This window comes from Camelus ferus, chromosome 13 (assembly GCF_009834535.1).
Source record: "Camelus ferus isolate YT-003-E chromosome 13, BCGSAC_Cfer_1.0, whole genome shotgun sequence".
NCBI classification, from domain to species: domain Eukaryota; kingdom Metazoa; phylum Chordata; class Mammalia; order Artiodactyla; family Camelidae; genus Camelus; species Camelus ferus.
Genome location: NC_045708.1, coordinates 30,306,492 through 30,327,354, shown reverse-complemented (window position 1 = coordinate 30,327,354; position 20,863 = coordinate 30,306,492). Strand labels below are relative to the sequence as shown.

General features: G+C 40.0%; 1 long non-coding RNA gene across 3 annotated transcripts; it reads left to right on the top strand.

Moving 5' to 3' along the window:
• The first annotated feature begins 32 nt into the window (after positions 1 to 32).
• Positions 33 to 18,038, top strand: LOC116667957. Of its 3 annotated transcripts, XR_004324960.1 has the most exons (4): positions 33 to 158; positions 827 to 892; positions 3,253 to 3,385; positions 17,349 to 18,038. It is a non-coding gene; the product is annotated as an uncharacterized LOC116667957 (long non-coding RNA). The 3 variants fall into 3 exon arrangements; XR_004324961.1 differs by lacking the exon at positions 3,253 to 3,385; XR_004324959.1 differs by having other exon boundaries at positions 58 to 892.
• Positions 18,039 to 20,863: the final 2,825 nt, after the last annotated feature.

Sequence of the window (20,863 nt, the reverse complement as noted above, 5' to 3'; positions counted from 1 at the left end):
GGCCGCGGCGGGCGGCGCCCGGGAGGGGCGGCGGGGCCGGGGGCCTGCGGAGGCCGGGGGAGGGGAGCCGCGCGGGGCTGGCGACCCCGGGGAGCCCCCAGCGCAGGCGGGCGGCGGCGAGGCTGAGTGAGGGCATCCCTGTCCCGAGCTGGACCCCGGTGGGCGTGGTGCTGCCGGTCCCGGTGGGGCGGTCGGAGCGGGAGGGGCCGGGGCGGCGGCCCAGTGGGACGGAGAGGGTGTCCGGGCAGACGGACTAATGGTGCGCAGCGGGCAGCGGGATGATTCCCAAAGGCGGTCCGAGCTAGGAGCTGGAGGCCCCATACAGAGCCCGGGGCAGGGCCTTGGGGACGTCCCAAGGGGGACTCCAGAGCCTGGCGAAGGTCACCCAGCTAGGCCCCTAGCTGGACTCTACCCCAATCCTGCCCTGGAGCTGGAGGTGGGAGTTGAGGGTTCTGATAATTTTAAGGTGCATTTCCTAGGGTATCAGATTTTCTTTCACTGGACACCCTCTCCCAGGATGGATGCAGCGGTTGTGGGCCTGTAGAACCTCAATGCGAAGGAAACGGATCTAAGACTCCATTTAGTTAGAGGGGGCCACCAGCTTGTCTTTCCCCATCCCCCCAGGCCATACAACTGAGTCATCTTTAAACACTGTCCTTAGTCTTAGCCAACTGCAAATTCTGCCGGCAAACGATAATTTTTGAAGCCCACCTTTCCTTTCTAAATAACTGCAAGACTGAAGTTAGCCATCTTTAGAGATTGCATTTGCTCTTCCGGCTCATTAAAATATTTGTCTTTTTTTTTTTTCTTTTTTTTTTTGGCTTAGGGAGGCAAGAGGAATTTCAAAGCAGGCCAAGAAATGACAATTTAGAAATGGGGTAAGATATCTCAGGTAAGGTATAGGCTTCAGTGCATATATTATGCAGGTGTGTGCATTTACCCACTAGATGTGCTGTGGGAAAAGTTCTGTCTAAATGGAATTTCAAAAGTTAATTCTTTTTCTAGCAATGTTAAGGAAATCCTTTTGTGTTGCAAAATCTTCACACAACCCTACATGAATATGTTTTCTTAAAGTAACGGTAACCTAGTGCCTTAAGAATAAGTAGCTTTCAAAACTATCTTTTAACTACAGATCGTCTTGGGCACTAGAGACTGAATCTTCTACGGGGACCATTTCCTTGATGTCCTGTGGTATATATTTTGTTGATCCTGATGCTTCCTACTGGGCTTCTGCAGTATCATACATAGGATGTATATAAGATGATCAGAACCATAATTGCCTGGAATGATAACTTGTATATGAGTCAGTAAATTTAGAAGTTGCTTACAATCCATTTTCATAGTCATCTTCATTAAGTCTAGAATGTTTAATTCATAGGCAAGTGGCCAGCAAGATCCCCAAAACCCAAGCTTGAGGGGAACAGATCTGAGGATCCAGATGTTATCATCTCTTCTTCACTATGTTTGCTCACCTTCCCTAGAAGGTTGCTACCACCTCTGTGATCTCCCTTTTCTAGGATGGGTAATGAGGATCTGGGACAGTGGCATATCTAGTTAAGAGACAGCTAAACTTGTGTTGATATGTTTTGTTCTATTATCAAAATTCTCAAGCACAGAGGTAACAGCCCCAGGTTTGGGTTATTTTTCTAAGATATATTATTTTATGTAATATTTCTCCATGGGTGACTCCCAAATACAGATTTAACCCTGATGTTTCGTGAGCTTCAGCAATATAAAATGATGCTGTCCTGCCTCGAGTTAGACTCATTCTTTCCCCCTTCATTCCAGATTCAACTGTCTTAAATAAAGAAAATGTATTATCTCATGTTACAAGAAATCTAGGGGTAGGTCAGTTCTAAGGTTAGTTCATTTAACAGCTCAATAAACTTATCAGGGTCCTAAATTCTCTCCATCTCTTCACTCTGTCTACCTTAGGCCAGTACCCCTTACTGCCATAATTCCAGCTGACAAATGCCTACATACACTGTCCAGTGGATATAGGAGATTGTTTCTTCCCATGTGTCTGTTTTTGTTAGTGAGGAAAACCTGTCTCAAGATCTCAAGCAGACTTCTCACACTCTCTCACTTCTAAACCACTCACCAGCAGGGAGTAAGAAATCATCGTGAGCGGCTTAAATTAATCATGATTTACCCTCTGTGGCTGGGAGTTGGAATCCCACCACCCTCACCAAGCACGTGTAGAGTTAGGTGAATATCTGGGCAAAACTGGGGTTCTCTTAGGAGAAATGAAGGGGGAATTGATGTTGGGAGGACAACAATGGTTTTGATATAGGTGGTAATAAGGTAAATGTATCAGGAGAAGCTGGGTTAGGCTGTGGCTCCAAAGTGGCTTACAGCAAAGTTTTATTTCTTGAAATACGATACCCACCCATAACCGGTCAGCTCAGTGTATTTTAGGTTATCTTCTTGCCAGGACCCAGGCTGATAGAGTTCCTTTATCTGCAACAACGTTAGTCTTGTGGAAGGGGAAAACTGACCACAGTGAAACACACAATGGTCCTTAATGCTTCTGCTTGCAACTTTTACACGTAAGAGCTCACATTTTCTTGGTCAGAACAAGTTCACTGGCCAAGTCTGACATTGGAAGGGTAGGGAAGTATGACCCTTTCCTGGCGAAGGCAACAAAAATTTGTGAAAAACTGTGACCACCCATATAGTCTGCCACACTCAAGGATGAGAAATAGCCAAATCCTACTCTGCTAGTCTCTCTCCACTCTTTAGGGTTCCCGAAGGAATTATACACCAGAAAGAAACTGGAATAGAAACCGAAGGATTGTTTTATTCATAGCTGAGCTAGCACCCGGTAACCCCTAGAATAGAACTCTGCCAGAAGACGGAATCACGTGGCTTGAGTTTAAGGCTGAAGTGAAGCTTCCTAATTCCCTCCTCTGCTTCCACCTTCTAAGTTTTGGGACTATCATGTGTAGACCTGCCTGCAGAAAGACAGGAGAAGATAATCAGATCTGCAAGCAGATCAGCTTTGCTCATCCAAATGTGGGCCAGATGGCTGCTGGGCTGGTCCCGCCAGGGGCAAGAACAGCACTCCTGATGATGTGACCTTCCAACACAAAGTGACCCCAGCCACTGGTAAATATGGACTTGTTAGTGTTCTGGGCTCTGACCAGTCAGATTGATAACTCCTTCCTCTGAAGGTAGCTAGTAAGAGGACATGGCGGAGGAAAAGGAAATTCCTTCCTGTGTTCTCACATTCTCATTTCTGTTCTCTCTTAGTCCATTAGGAAGAGGGGTAGCAAAGTCCCCGGCCAAACAAATGTGTATGCATTGTCTGTTTGCCTCCTCGTCTAGACTGTAAGCCTCTCAAGAACAAGGCCCAATGCATCGTGCATCACTGTTCCCACATGTGGTAGGTACTCAAGTATCTGTTGATAAAGTTAGGACTGTCATTTGAGAGACATCACTGCAATTTCAGTTAATAAATCTGGTCAGTTACAGATACACTAGGTTTTGGTAACCTGGGATTCGGGGACCCTATTTCTTGTCTTAATTCTAAACTTCAGTATATATTGGCACAAGATGGTACTGAGATATGGGTCTGGACAGTGGAGAGAAAGTGAAAATCTTCATAAATATTACATGTGACCCTAAGCAGATTGATATGCCAAGTTAGAAGGTCAAAATTCAATTGACCTCAATAAATTAGAGAAATGGTCATCAATAGCAGGTTAAAATGCACTAGAATAAATGTAAAGTAGTACATTTAAAGAGCAAAAGAAGCATCATACACACATGGCTCAAGAGAGGAAAACTGAAACAAGATTATACTGTATAGCACAGGGAAATATACACAAAATCTTATGGTAGCTCACAGAGAAAAACAATGTGACAATGAGTGTGTATATGTCCATGTATGACTGAAAAATTGTACTGAACACTGGAATTTGACACAACATTGTAAAATGATTATACATCAATAAAAAATGTTAAAAAAAAAAAAAAAGAGAGAGAGGAAAACTGGCCATGTAGAAATGTGACCAAGAAAGACCTGACAGATGTGGCAAACCAATAACAGAATGAATAGAAAAATGGCAGGATCTATCAACAGAAGTCTATGAGGCCAAATTCACCTTCATGTCCCTAGGATCTAGTGCGGTGCCTGGCACACAGTGGCTATTGATAAATAATTATTGGAAAAAATGTGTGGCTTTGGTCAGATTATCCATGCTGTTCCATTCCTCTGAAAAGCCTTTATGTGACCAATTCCACTCTTTAACACCCAGCTTGGGTGCAACTTCTTCCATGTTGTCATTCCTAAAATTCAGCCTGCCTTTACCTAGAAGAAATCTCTCCATTTCTGAATCCTCATAAGCAATTATTAACTGCTAGCTTACATTAATTATAATTACTATGTATTCATTTATAATTATGAAGTATAATTAATTTTATTTTAGTAATGGGCTCTCAGTAATTATTGGGCGAATGGTAACTCTTAGACTATGACAATCCATTATATGTAATTTCCAAATTATAGAATTAATGGCTAGAGGAAGGTGCCTGAAATTCTAGAATCTTCATCACTGGCACTGACTCTTACTTTGGTGCTCTTACTCCCCTTCCCAGAGCCCTGTGCAGATTTCTCCACCTTTCATTATTGGGAGGAATGCATTTTATCCCAGCTTCTACTTCCAAACTTGCACCCCTGGCAAGTTACTGTGTTTAGCAAAACAGGTCTTTTAATAAGAGGGCCCATCCTCTTTAGGAATTAGAGAAGGAGCATAGGTAATTTTTTCCTGTTGCAAGTATAATTAATACAAAATGACTAAGTGGAGTTATTCAGTGAAGTCTTCATTGGAAGCTTGTTTGCGTCAACTTTTGAAGATGACAATGGACACAGCTTTGCACGGCAGAGTGCGAGGAAGAGATGCACGTAGTTGCTGGCTGCTGTCCTGCTGTGGATGAATTAGGCTCCCAGAACCAGGAAGAAGTTTATAGCCTTCAAGGGGCTTTTCCTGTCTCTCCTGAGACAAGGCTACATAATTGCTTATCTTGCTCTCTGCCAGCAATTTGTGTAGACTTTCTTTGGATGAAGATACATATATATATATCTCAAAATATATATTAAAAGATTCCTTTAAAATATGAATATTTGAGTATGCAAAACCAGCATATTTAGAGGGATACTCATTTGGCAAATATTCTTTATTTCACAACAGGATTAACCAGTTAGATCTTTGGTATAACTTTAAAATTTTTCAGTAAGGCAGAATTCCTAGTTCAGATGGATGATTTGATCAGCTACATTATCTGTCTTTTTGTATATCAAAGCGATGGGTCAGAAGCAGAGAGATAATTGTAGAAAGTAATGAATTTAGTCAAATTATCCAAGGACCTTGGCTATATCCTGGAAACTAAGAGGCAGGTAAGTCTATTTTTTAAAGTGTAATTGATGTATAGCACTATGTTAATTCCAGGTGCACAACACAGTGATTCAATATTTCTATACTTTATAAAATCTTTACAAAGTTATTACAGTGTTATTAACTATATTCCCTATGCTGTACATTTCATCCCCAAATGACTTATTTCTTTTGTAACTGGAAGTTTGTACCTCTTAATCTCCTTCACCTATTTCACTCATCCCCCAACCCCTATCCCGTCTGACAGTCACTTGTCTGTTCTCCTTATCTGTAAGACTGTTTCTGTTTTGTTACGTTTGTTCATTTATTTTAGATTCCGCATGTAAGTGAAGTCATATGGCATTCTTCTTTCTCACCTGCCTTATTTCTTTCAGCACAACACCCTCTAGGTCCATCCATGTTGTCACAAATGGCAATATTTCATTCTTTTTATGACTGAGTAATATTCCATTGTGTGTGTATGTATGTATGTGTATGTGTATATATCTATATCTCTATCTCTCTATATATCTCACATCTTTATCCATTCATCTGTTGATATACACTTAGTTTGCTTCCATGTCTTGGCTATTGTGAATAATGCTACAGTGAACATAAGGGTGCATATATCTTTTTGAATTACGGTTTTTGTTTTCTTCAGAAAAATACCCAGAAGTGGAATTGCTGGATCATATGATTGTTCTATTTTTAATTTTTTGAAGACCCTCCATAATGTTTTCTGTAGTGGCTATACCTATTTACATTCCCACCAACAGTGCACGAGACTTCCTTTGTCTCCATCGTTGCCAACGCTTGTTATTTCTTGTCTTTTTGATAATAGCCATTCTGACAAGGGTGAGGTAATCTCATTGTGGTTTTGATTTGTATTTGCCTGATGATTAGCAATGTTGAGCATCTTTTCACCTGTCTGTTGGCCATTTGTATGTCTTCTTTGGAAGAGTGTCTATTCAGGTCCTCCTCGCTGCCTGTTTGTTTTTTAATATTAAGTTGTATGAGTTCTTTTAATATTTTAGATATTAACCCTTTGTTGAATATATTGTTTGCAAATATCTTCTCCCATTCGATAGGCAGCCTTTTTGTTTTGTTGACAGTTTCCTTAACTGTGCAAAAGCTTTTTAGTTTGACATAATCCCATTTGATTATTTTTGCTTTTGTTTCCCTTGCTTGAGGAGATATATCCAAAAAATATTACTAAGGGCAATGTGAAAGAGAGCACTGTCTATGTTTTCTTCTAGAAGTTTATGGTTTCAAGTCTTACATTTAAGTGTTTAATCCATTTTGAGTTTATTTGTACTATATTGTGCAGAAGTAGTCCAGTTGGATTCTTTTACATGCAGCTGTCCAGTTTTCCCAGCACCATTTATTGAAGACACTGTTTCTTCCCCATGATATATTCTTGCCTCCTTTGTCATAAATTCTTTGACCATGTAAGCGTGGGCTTATTTCTGTCCCAATGATTTCTGTGTTTGTTTTTTGTGCCAGTTCCATACTGTTTTGATTACTGTAGCTTTGTAGTATCATTTGAAATCAGGGAGCATGATACTTCCAGGTTTGTTCTTCTTTCTCACGATTAATTTGGCAATTTGGAGAATTTTATATTTCTATACAAATCTTAGAACTATTTGTTCTAGTTCTGTTAGAAATTCCCTTGGTATTTTGATAAGGATTGCACTGAATCTGTAGATTTCCTGGGGGAGTGTGGTCATTTTAACAATATTAATTCTTCTAATCCATGAGCACAGTATATCTTTGCATTTGCTTGTATCACCTCCAAGTTCCTTCATCAGTTTTGTCTTTTACCTTCTTGGTTAGATTTATTCCTAGCTATTTTATTCTTTAACATGCAATTGTAAATGGGATTGTTTTCTTAATTTTTCTTTCTAATAGTTTGTTGTTAGTGGATAGAAGCACAACAGATTTATGTATATTAATTTTGTATTCTGCAACTTTACTGAATTCATTTATTAGTTCTAATAGTTTCTTGGTGGTGTCTTTACGATCTTTATATCATATCATGTCATCTGCAAACAGTGGCAGTTTTACTTCCTCCTTTCTGACTTGGATTCCTTTTGTTTCTTTTACTTGTCTAATTGCTCTGGCTAGGACTTCAAATACTATGTTGAATGGAAGTGGTGAGAATGGGTACCCTTATCTTGTTCCTGATCTTCAAGAAAATACTTTCATCTTTTTACCATTGAGTGTGATGTTAGCTGTGGGTTTGTCATATGTGGCCTTTATTATGTTGAGGTATGTTCCCTCTGTACCTACTTTGTTGAGAGTTTTTATTATAAATGGATATTGAATTGTGTTAAAAAGCTTTTTCTGCATCTGTTAAGATGGTAGTATGATTTTTATTCTTTAGTTTGTTAATATGGCATATCATATTGATTGATTTGTGTATATTGACCCATCCTTGTATCCCTGGGATAAATTCCTCCTGATCATGGTAAATGATGCTTTTAGTGTATTGTTGGATTCAGTATGCTAGTATTTTGTTGAGGATTTTTGCATCTATATTCATCACTGATATTGGCCTGTAATTTTCTTTTTTTGTGCTATCTTTTCCTGGTTTTGTTAGGGTGATACTGACTTCATAGAATGAGTTTGGAAGCATGCGTTCCATTTCTTTTCTTTTTTTTTTTTTAATAATTTGAGAAGGATGGGTGTTAACTCCTCTTCAAATGATTGGTAGAATTCACCAGTGAAGTTGTCTGGTTCTGGACTTTTGTTTGTTGGGAGGTTTTGTTGTTGTTGTTGTTATTGTATTGTTGTTATATATATATATTTTTAACTGATTCATTTTCATTACTGGTAATTGGTCTGTTCACATTTTCTGTTTCTTCTTGATTCAATCTTGAAAGATTGTACGTTTCTAGGAATTTGTCCATTTCTTCTAGGTTTTCCGTTTTATTGATGTATAATTGTTTCTAGTAATCTCTTATGATCATTTGTATTTTTGTAGTGTCAGCTGTAACTTCTCCTTTTTCATTTCTGATTTTAGCGATTTGGGCCCTCTCTTTTTTTTTTTTTTGATGAATCTGGATAAAGGTTTATCAATTTTATCTTTTCAAAGAAGTAGCTCTTAGTTTCATTGTTCTTCTTTAGCATTTTTTGTCTCTATTTCATTTATTTATGCTCTAATCTTTATGATTTCTTTCTACTAACCTTGAGTTTTGTTCGTTTTTCTTTTTCTAGTTCCTTTAGGTGTAAGGTTTCTTATTTGAAGTTTTTCTTGTTTCCTGAAGTAGGCTGCAAAATTCTCTCTTAGAACTACTTTTGCTGCACTCCATAGGTTTCAAATCATTGTGCTTCCATCTTCATTTATCTCTGGGTATTTATTTCCTCTTTGATTTTTTCAGTGACTCATTGGTTGTTTAGTAGCATCCTGTTTAGCTTCTGTGTGTTTGTATTCTTTTGCAGTTTTTTTCTTGCAGTTGATTTCTAGTCTAATACCCTTGTGGTCAGAAAAGATACTTGATAAGATTTCAGTATTCTTAAATGTATTGATACTTGTTTTGTGGCTTAGTATGTGATCTATCCTGGAGAATATTCCATGTGCACTTGAAAAGAATGTGTATTCTGCTGCTTTTGGATGGAAAGTTCTGTAGATATCTAAATCCATCTGTTCTAATGTGTCTTTTAAGATCAATGTTTCCTTAGTAATTTCTCTGTCTGGATGCTCTGTCCATTGATGTAAGTAGCATATTAAAATCCCCTACTATTGCTGTATGTATTTAGGTACTCTTTTTTTTTTTAATGATTTTTTCTCTTTTTTATTTATGTGGGAAGGTAATTGGTTTATTTATTGATATTTGGAGGAGGTACTGGGGATTGAACCCAGGACCTTGTGCATGCTAAGCAAGCGCTCTACCATTTGAGCTCTTCCCTCCCCCTGTATTTAGGTACTCTTATGTTGAGTGCATATATATTTACAATTGTTGTATCTTCTTTTTAGATTGATTCCTTTACCACTGTACAATGTCCTTTTAGTTCCTTGTTACAGTCTTTGTTTTAAAGTCTATTTTGTCTGATATGTATATTGCTATCCCAGATTTCTTTTTGCTTCCATTTGCATGGAATACATTTTTCCAACCCCTCACCTTCAGGTTTTATGTCTTTAGATCTGAAGTGAGTCTCCTGTAGGCAGCATATAATTGGTCTTGTTTTTTCTTGATTAAGCCACTCCATGTCTTTCAAATGGAGCATGTAGTCCATTTACATGTAAAGTAATATTGATAGCTTGTACCTACTGCCTTTTTGTTAATTGTTTTCTGTTTGTTTGTGTAGTTCCCTTTTGTTCCTTTCTTCTTATTTTGCTCTTTTCCCCTGTGATTTGGTGACTGTCTTTAGTGTTATGTTTGGATTCCTTTCTCCTTGTTTATATGTAGCAATTATAGATTTTTAGTTTGTGGTTACTATGAGGTTTATCTATAACAACTCATATATATGTGATTATTTTAAGTTGATAATCTCTTAAATTAGATTGCATTCTAACAAGCCTGCATTTTTACTCATTGCCCTGTGTTTAATGTTTTTGACTTCATTTTTTACATCTTTTTGTTTTTTGTATCCCTTAATTACTTATTATTGATATAGACGATTTTATTACTTTTGTCTTTTAACCTTCCTACTAGCTCTATAACTGATTGATATACTATCTTTACTGTAAATTTGCCTTCACAAATGAGATTTTTCCTTTCATAGTGTTCATATTTCTGGTTTTGTTCTTTCCTCTTTTGCTTAAGGAAGTCCTTTTAACATTTCTTGTGAAACTGGTTGAGTGGTGCTGAACTCTTTTAGCTTTTGCTTGTCTGTAAAACTCTTTATCTCTCCTTCAAATCTGAATGATAGCCTTGCCAAGTAGAGTATTCTTGGTTGCATTTTTTTTTCTTTTCATTATTTTGAATATATCATGCCACTCCCTTATGTCCTGTAAAGTTTCTGCTGAAAAGTCAGCTGATAGTCTTGGGTGTTGCCTTGTAAGTAATTAGTTGCCTTTCCCTTGCTGCTTTTGAGATTCCCTCTTTATTTTTAATTTTTGCTATATTAATTACAACGTGTCTAGGTGTGGATTCTTTTTACTTGGAACTCTCTGTGATTCCTGGACCTGGTTGTCTGTTTCCTTTCCCAGTTTAGGGAACTTTTCAGCTATTATCTTTTCATATAAATTATCTGCCCCTTTCTCTGTCTCTTCTCCTTCTGGGAACCTTATAATGCGAATGTTAGTATGCTTGATGTTTTCTCAGAGGTCTCTTAAACTATCCTCATTTTTACAATTCTTTTTTCTGTTTAACTTGGGTGGTTTCCACTACTCTGTCTTCCATTTCAATGATCTGTTCCTCTGTATCATTTAATCTACTATTGATTCCTTTGAGTGTATTATTTCATTTATTTTATTCTTCGTTTCTGTTTGGTTCTTCTCTATATTTTATAACTCTTTGTTAACCTTTTCACTGTGTTCATCCATTCTTCTTCTGAGTTCATTGAGCATCTTTATGATCATTACCTTGAACTGTTTTTTGGGTAGATTGCTTATCTCCACTTCACTTAGTTCTTCTGGGGTATTATCTTGTTCCTTTGTTTGGGATATTTCTTCTGTTGCCTCATTTTGCCTAATTCCGTTTTCATTTCTATGTATTAGGTAGGTCAGTTTTGTTTCAGAATCTTGGAGATGTGGCTTTATGTAGGAGACATCCTGTGGGGCCCAGGAGTTCTCTCCCCTCTGGTCACCAGAGCTATATGCACTAGGGGTGCCCCCTATTTGGGCTGCATGGGCCCTTCTGTTGTTGCAGGGCCAACTTCTGTGGGTTCATTGGTAAGCAGGGCTGACCCGTGGCCCAGCTGGCTGCCAGGCCTTGCCTTATGTGGAGGCTGCCAGCCCACTGGTGGGCAGGGCTGGGTCTTGAGGCAGCTGACTGTGCAGCCCATGGGATCCCAGGATGGTGCCAACTGGCTGGTGGGTAGGTTAACCTCTGGTGCTAATAGGCTAGAAAGAGGACTCCAAAGTGGTGCTTGACAACACTAGTGTCCTCATGGTAGAATGATCTCCCAAAAATGGCTGTTGCCAGCTTCTGTGTCCCCAGGAGGAGTCTCAGTTTCTTCCTGCCTCTCCTTGAGGCTCTCAAGATCAGCCAGTCAGTCTGACCCAGGCTCCTTTCAAATTCCTGCCTCTATGCTGAGTCTTAGAGTGCATGAGATTTTGTGTGAGCTCTTTAAAAGCAGAGCCTCTATTTCCCACACCCCTCAGGCTCTCCCATGTGCAAGCCCCCTTTAAAGCCAGACATTCTGGAGGCTTATATTCCTGGAGCATGACCCCTGGGCTAGGGTGCCCAATATGGGGCTTGGACCCCTTGCTCCTTTGGGAAAGCCTCTGCAGTTGTGATTATCCTCCTATTTGTGGGTTGCCTACCCTAGCGTGTGGGTCTTGACTGTGCTGCACCTCCTTCCTTCCTACTTGTTTCATTGTGGTTCCTTCCTTATATCTTTAGTTATGGGAAATCATTTCGGCCAGTCTTCAGATCATTCACATCAATGGCTGCTCTATACATCATTGTAGTTTTGGTATGCCTATGGGAGGAATTGTGTTCAGAGTCTTCCTACTCTGCCATCTCGGCTACACCCCCTCTCTGGTTTTCTTAATGAGGTGAAGATATATTGGCAATTTGTAATACATTGAAGGTTCTGGGCTCTAGAAATTCACTTAGGAGTTAGGAAAGGGTCCCACCTGCATGGTTCAGGTGGCCAGAACCTTTCCAAGTTTCCCTGCCTGTATTAGTTAGAACTCATGCATTTTCAAGGGACAGAAATCCAACTTAAACTAGTGTAAGCAGAAAGGGAATGCACTGGCTTCCAGTCCTTGGAAAGCTAGGAGTGGACTTCGGTCACAACTAGATCTAGGGACTAAAATTTCCAAATTGGTCTTTCTCTCTCTTTCAGTCTGTCTCCCCTACCCTTCTTTTCTGTTCTTTCCCTCCCTCCTTCACTCTCCTTCTCCCTCTCTTTCTCTCTGTCTCTCTCTTGTTCTCACTCTTCTTCTTTCTGAGTGTTGATCGCATTCTCCTCCACATGGCAGGGAAGTTAGACCCCTTCCCATCCTTAATACTCTTTATCTGGAAGTCCAGGTGCCTTTTTTCTACCTGTAAATAAAAAGACTCCCCAGAAGAATTTTGATTGGCCTACCCCTGGACCAATCATTCTGGCCAAGGCTGTGGGTTCCTTGGTTGGCTGGGCCCTATGGCTGTGAAGCAGGATGGTATGATTAGCAGCTTCACTATGCTTGCACAGTTCATGTGGGTCAGGGCAGACAAAACAAGACATATTCACCATACTCTCCTGTCTAATACCTGAGAGTTCCCAGTAAATATCTCCAGTGTTCCCACCAAGCAGCCCAGATTCACATCATAACTTTTGTTTCTACTCTTACTGTTCCACACTGACTGCTGCAGGCCTCCTGAGTGGATCCCTGCTCGGTGGTTCCCTTGGACTCCACTTAACAGTGGAAGGTGGATGACTTAGCTGGACCACTGTTGCCCACTCTGCTGCTCAGGCCAATGCTTGTGCTGCATTTTTTCCCTGAACCTCCTCTCAGTGCTTAATTTGGAGATGTGTCCATGAGCTTCTCAGATGCTCTGATAGCGACCAGTACATCCAGTTGTGCAATTATGCATAATTGTGTAGGTTGTTCAGGATACAAGGGCACATGTGGGGACTAAAATCTAGCATAAAGTGCAGTTCACTAAGCTTAAGCTATACACCCTCCCACATGGGTTCTCCAGGAGGAAGACGCACTTTTTCCATGTACAAAGGTACCAATCCATGCTCCCAGGAGCCGTGACTCCCCCCAGATGGCTTTTTCTAATTCAGATGAAGCTTCCCTAAGGGCTAACTACAGCACAGCTCTTGCTGTTTCCTCTGAAAAGGATAGAAACATCTCCCTCTCCTATTTACCATTGTGTCAGAGGGATGCCACTACCAGAAACATAATGCTGGGAGAAGAGCAGGGATCACAGGTCCCCCGCCCCACCGCCTAACATCCTCATGTGCCCTCCCAATATGCCAGAGCAAAACATAATGAAAAACTGTCACAAATGTGACAGAGCTGTCAAAAGCACACAGAAATCAGCTATGTGAGTTGCAAAGCCTGTTAGGTTCTATGTTTTCTGAAATTGGCAAATTATTCATCAAGATAGAAAATAAACTGTATATAGAATAGGTAAATAACAAGGTCCTAATGTGTAGCACAGAAAACTATATTCAGTAGCTCATAATAAGCTATAATGAAAAAGAAAATAAAAAAGAATATATATATGTATAACTGAATCACTAAGCTGTACACCAGAAACTAACACAACATTATAAATCAACTATACATCAATAAAAAATAAGTATAAAAAGGATAGAAAATAAAAGCTAAGAAAAACTGAGAGAACCATCTCACAGAGATACTAATTATTACCATGCCCAAGTAACCCAAGTTCACATTTAATCACGCAGTTGGATTGTGACAGCTCTCAAAGGCAGGTCTTTTAGTGTTACCTGCAGCCTAAACCTGCCCCTCTCCCTCCTCCCCAGAACTTATGCAAGACACCAGTGGGCAGCAGCTGGGTCTGGACAAGTTTAGGTAATAGACAACATGTTGGTTCTAGAAACTACCATACTGACCAGTACTCCAGCCCTGATGCTGGGTGTGCCCTGTCACACCACACTATTTCCTTTGTGATGAATGCTTTCCTAGGAGTCTGGAGTCCTGCCTGCAATTTGCCTCTGTCAGCCCTCCCCCTGCCTGTTTTCCCCAGCTCCTCAGACAGACCTATATATGAATCATGGATATGATTTGAGTTCTTTTCCTAGAAGTCTTCTCAACAGGCAAAACAGAGAGTACAATAGAAAACTGGAAGAAGTGTCATCTCACTGTCCTCCAGCAATGTCCAGATCCCAGTTTCATCCCAGGGGCACTCCCTTCAATAGCAACAGAGGAGAATGTGGCCACGTGGTATGTCCTCTGGACTGGTGACTCAGTGAGAGCAAAGGTGGTTAAGCACACATGCCCATTTCTCTATCTGTGTCTCTCCTACTGCTGCCCTGTGACTTTATGTTTCTGCAGAAGAGCATGAAACTGAAGAAGCAGAGGTGCTTCCTAATCTGCTACCCAGAGACATTCTTTTGTCCTCCTTTTGTGTTATCCTCAGTAAAACCAGATCAGATGGGGTGCTAGCCAAGAACAGGACAAGGAAAAGAGGAAGGTGTGGAAGGGGTGTGTCCTGAGGAGTTACAGACTAAATCAAAGAGGATTAGAAGGACCTAAGGTAGAGAGAGTGAGGACAGTGAAGTACGTGACCCAGCCATGGGAGTTTAGCTCTGACTGCTCAGATTAAGGGACATAGAAAGTCGTAAAAAGAAACTAATTTCAGCAATGTAAGTGAAACAGCTTGGGATAACTGACTTTCAAACGGATCTGCCAACTGAGTCAGTCCTGTACCTACTGACCTAATCCTTGGTGAAAAGCAAAAGTTAGGTGACTCACACCCATACTTGGAAAAATTAATAGTGATTGGCTCTGTCCCTCCTTGCTGGGGGAGCTGACAACATACTGTCAGCATTTGGTATTTATTTTGTCATGTCTTGTGGAAGTCTTCAGATTTTATTTTTTTCTAATCCTGAAGCCAGCTGCAGGTTCCGAGGAATGGTTGTTATTTGACAGCATCAGATAAATTAGTCATGTTCAGTGGAAGAGAATGTACTGTATGCAGTGGAGATCAGGTGGGAGTATATAGGAGGCAGCAGGAAGTGGGAAAAAACCCCAAAGTAGGAGTCCCAAGTTCTTGTTCTGCCTGGCTAGCATTGCTAACTAGCCAGCAATGTGAGATGAGGAAAGTCACTTCAACCACACCAGCCTTATCTGCAAAATGAAAGATTTAAAATTAGATCACCTGTTATTTAAATCAAAGAACTTCTAGGCCATGCTCTAAAATGCTAACTCCATAGTCACCAGGTGTTTAAGAAATGTATAGACAAACACCAGGAGCCAAGAGTGAATTAGCTGAACTGAGCCAGCTACCAAGAGGAAACAAACCCAAGCTGGTGCAGATCAGAGGCACAGCTGCAAAGTCCACACTTGTTTTCTAAGAAGGTGTGTGATGGTTGGACCCAAGGGCAGTGATAGACAATGTTGAGAAATAATCTAGTCATGGGCTTATTAAATGTTCCTTTCAATCTAGATATGAGATTTGAGATACATCTAAATGTTCCCCATGATTTGCCTATTGTCTAAACCTAACCCTACCCTAACCCTAACCCTAAACCACACAGGACATTCTAAATCTAAACATTTTGACAGCCTCAGACAATCATTTCTCCTTTTCCCCAAAATAGATAATAATAGTATTATTATTTAATAAATCCTAAACAACTTATGTCACTTTTTGGTATTTTGCCCCAGAAAGGAGCACGGTTTTTCTCATTAATTCTAGTGATTTTTTTCCCCAGTAGCAATTTATAAAACGTGGGTTTCTACAGTTTGTGTAGTTGATTTCCAACTTTAACCAAATGATCTTTAAATGAGAAAGGCTGAAGCCTTTATCCAGGCTCATAGGGTCATGATGGCTCTCAAAGCCTATTCTCATCTTCTACGTCTTTTTCACCCTGAAAGTATAAGCCCATCAGTCGATCACATAGATCAGAGACTCTCCAACTATGTGTTTCATAAGATGGACCCAATATATTAGACTTACAGTAAAATAATTATGGATTTTTGCCAAGTGGAAAAAAAGTTACAGTAATGAATAGAATGTTATACATTTCAAAAATGTTCCCCATTAATTTTCTTTAAAACTGATTTCTCCTATTGCTTATGCTAGCTGACAAGAAAAGAAATAAATGAGAAGTCAATTAATACTAATAGAAAGGTTCAGAGATAAGAAATAACAATTCTTGTCTAGCTTTATAGCTTATGGTGCTTTTCTGTAATTTCATGTCACATCTACCTAATAGAGAAATGTTTTGCTAGCAAAAATGCTTTATCACATACAGAACTCTAGATGTAAATGATATGTAAAGGATACATATTCTTCCCTAAATACAGTAGAGCCAGCTACTATTTCTCCATTGTATTGGAGAGTTTCTACAAAAGGAAACCATTGTGTCTTTTAAAAGACTAATTTAATCCTGGAGGGGCAAGAATATGGGCTTTGGAACTAGGTAAATCTGAGTATGAATATCTTACTAGCTCTATGATTTCAAATACATTGCTTAACTGAATAATTTGAATTAGACAGAATTACATTTGGTTATTTTTAGAAGGTCATAATTAAAGCAAGTTAAATATGAAAGTGGCTTTTTCCATCTGCAAATAAGTGCAGAGTTAGGCAGCTCAGGACTGGTGTGGTGGCTCCTTGATCATTAAGCTTCTAGCTTCTTCCTTTCTGTGTGCCCTACTCCCTTTAGCGCACAGCTCCCATAGTCTAGGTCACTCATGGGCTGATAAGGCTTTTGGTGCTCTAGCCACCCCATCTGCTTTCCAAGCAGCAGGACGGATGAAGAGCAACCAAAACTTTTCAGGAGACCGCACGCAGTGGCTTCTGCTTCTATCTATCTGGCTGTTCCACTCTGCAGGGGCAATGGGAAACATCGTTTTTCATCTGGATACACTGTTCAGAATTTGGAAGGAGAGAACTGCATTGTATTCTGTGGCAGAGATGCCTAGACAATCCCCAACATCCACGATTTCCTTCTTCTTTCAGTAATCAAGTCATCATCGTACCTATTCACCACTAGTTTTACCTTGGCAAGTGGCCACTGAGTAGAGGCTACAGTTTGCAGCCTCTCTTGCCATTAGTTGTGGCCATGTGACTCTGATCTTTCTGGACAATGGGATGTGAGCTAAAGTGTCCATGTGCAATTTCCTGAAAAAAGGAACTGCCTGTCCTTCATCCTCTCTCTTCCTCTTCCCCACAGGCTGGAACATGCGTGGGTAGCGGTGAGCCAGCTTTTACCCTGTAGATGAGGGTAACACCCTTGAAGATGTCAGAGTCATCAGAAGAAGGTACTGGGTGCCTGGATAACTGTGTGAGGCAGAGCCACCTGCCATCCTGGACTTTCTGTCTGACTCCGTTGTGTTTTGTGAGAGAACACTAAACTTCCACCTTGTTCAAGCCACTGTATTTTGGTTTCTCTTTGCTATGGCAACTTAGCCTGTATCCTAACTAATACAGCTACCTTTCTGTGCCTCAATTTCTTTTGCTGTTAAATGGCAATGGAATTATGTACTCCACTGAGTTATTGCGAGGATTAGAAAGAATTTAAGACACCTGGGCAGAAGCTATTATATGTAATAGTTATTAGCATAGGTTTTACGAGAGGATTCTGAGAAGCTGATTAAAGTACTTGGAGGAAATAGAGCCCGTGTAATGGAGAACCATTATGTGTGATTGGATCCTTGATTTAGCAACAAGAGCATATGAACAATAAATGTCTTGGATTTAAATGTAAGTAAGCTAGTTTAAGTGTTTAAAAGATACCACCTGATGCATCTTCCTTCCTTAATAATTTGGATTATTTTCCTGCCTGACGTTGGCATGAGGGAAGTACAGGATGTAGGTTGATGAATCAGTAGTAGAAATCAGAATGATACTCCAAACGATAAGGCAGGACCAGCCTTCCCTCAGCGGGCTTCAGCAGTGGGATCAGGGAAGGCCACAGGACAGGCTGGGGTTCCTCTCCTGCTCTTAATGAGGGGGAAAAGCAGCCAGCAGGGAGCGTGAATTCTGAATTGACTAAATTCAATTTAAACTGATAAAGACATAAACACAATGTTTTCTCTGCTACTTGCAAGAGTAGAGGCTGGAGCCTAAGATAGAATTAGCTGTGGAAAATAATGAGCACTGTATTCTTTTGCACATCTGAGTCATGGCATGCAAAGTTCTATCCTGTTAGATGACACTTACAAGGTCAGAACAAAAAAGCACAAGCATAGGTTAATTTCATTTGCAAAAAGAAATGCCATACTGTTAAATAAAACACTGGCAAATTGAATCCATTAGCATAGTAAAAGAATAATACATCACATCCAAGTTGTGTTTAGCCAACAAATGCAAGTGTAATAGGATTTTAAATTGAAAGTTTGAGCCAGAACCCCTAAGGCAGTAGATATTAGATGACAAGGTTGTCAGTAGACTATCTTGAGTAAAGAGTCAAAAACTAGTTTCACAGCTCTCAACCCCCTCACCCTCAGGAGTGTAAAGCTTGTTGGTGTGGGACTTTGTAAAAAGGACTTTTCTGGAGAGAGCTATGCTTTGAGGGTCTCTCCTCCCCTCTTTCAATGAACAGGGGTAGGGGATGTGTTCCCATTCTCCTCAAGTCCCGAGGGAGCCTCTTTAGTGGGACCATCTGGATACCTTGATATGTAACTCCTCCAGGTAGTGGACCAGTGTCTCTGACTCATGCCTGGAACATGAGAAAGGCAGAGATGGGCTGGCTAGCTGCTCCCACCACAGGGCTGAAGGGGAAATGACTACATCCAGTGGCCTGCACTCCCAGAGTTAGTCAGGGTGGAAGATTTCTTTGGAAGGAGAGCTGGCTTCAACTCTTCTGCCCAAGAGAACTGCCTAGAAGAGCCATGGGACTCCAACTGAGAGACCCAGGAGAGAATGGACCACCAAGAACAAAAGCTGAGATGGGGCCAGCCAGTGGTAGGGAAATAGTATCACCTGCATGGTGGCAGGAACAATAGAATGTCCCTACTGGGGGCCTCTGCAGAACCCACTAATGTACCTCAGGAGAGAAACAGTCAGCTTTGAATATTCGCCAGTCCCAGAGAGCTTGAAACTATTTAACGAGAATGTTTGTCTCCCAAACCTGAGAGAGCCAGCTGGGAGGAGGAGGTGGATACCCTGGGTGGAAAAAGAGAATATAACCATGGCCCTACCTCCCTCCATTCCCACTGTAAGTGTTCATGCAGGTCTCAATTAGGGAAGGGGAGGAGTTTTCATTTAAATAAAGTTTGACATTTTGATTGTTATATAGAATTGGGCATTCTAATGCCTGAACAGGGACTGTCATTTATTGTGACCTTGGGACCTTTTATTATCTAAGAATCACGTGAATGCTCAAGATTCAACTGGAGCAGAGGGGAAGGTTTCCCCAATGAATAAAATTTAAAGGCACGTTGTGAATAAGATCCAAAAAGCATCAAATTTTTAAAAAATGGTATATTAGATTTCATGAAAATTTTAAAACTTGAGGATGTATCTACACAATGGAATGCTATTCAGCCATAAAAACCTGTGAACTACAGATATATACAATAATATGGGTGAATCGTAAAAACAACATGCTCAGTGAAAAAAAAAAGCCAGATATAGGCAAATATATACTATATGATTTCATTTATATGACAAAGCATTTAAAATTATTTTAATCTTTTTTTTTTTTAATGGAGGTACTGGAGATTGAACCCAGGACCTCATGCTTGCTAAGCAAATGCTCTACCACTGAGCTATTCCTCCCTCCCCTCATTTATATGAAATTCTAGAAAAGGGAATACTAACCTACAGTGACAGGAACCAGATCAGTGATTGCCTGAGGCCACAATGTTCATCACAGCATTATTCAAAATAGCCAAAAAATAGGAACAATCTAAATGTCCATCAGCTGGTGCATGGATAACTAAAATATGGTATATCCATATACAGTGGCATATTATTTGGCAATAAAAAGGAGTGAAATACAGATACATGCTACAACATGGATGATCATTGAAACATTATGTTAAGTGAATAGAGCCAGTCAGAAAGGACCACATGTTGTATGATCCCACTTACATGAAATGTCCAGAACAGGCAATTCTATATAGACAGAAAGTAGATTAATGGTTGTACAGGGCTGTGGGAAGAGTTGGGGTAAAAAGGATACGAGGTTTCTTTCTGGGGTGATGAAAATGTTCCAAAATTTACTGTAGTGATGATTGTACTACTCTGTGCATATACTAAAAAAAATACCACTGCATTGCACATTCCAAATATGTGAATGGTGTGTCATGTGAACTATCTCTCAATAAAGCTGCTACCCCTCCCCCAAATGGTGTTGGAGACAATTGGAAATCCTTTTGGGGAAAAGTGTCAAGTTGGAGTCTTAACCAATACCACTAAAATTATACATTTCTGATAAATTAAAAACCTAAATATAAAAAAAATGCTATGACATTATTAGGAGAAAAAACTGTAGAAAAATGTTTATGGTGTTAGGAGTAAGGAAAATCTTGTTGAAGAAGGTTTAAATAGAAAAAAGTTTAAAAGAAAAGTGATAGTCTATATCAGTATTAAAAACTTCCATGACACTCACAATATGCATTTTTAGGATTTCCAGTTTGGGTTTCTTTCAAGTGGAGCAAGAACTTAAACAGACCTGAGAAAGAAACCTTTGTGCAGGACTTTCAATTACTTAGAAGTATTTACCCAACTTTTTACAATTGT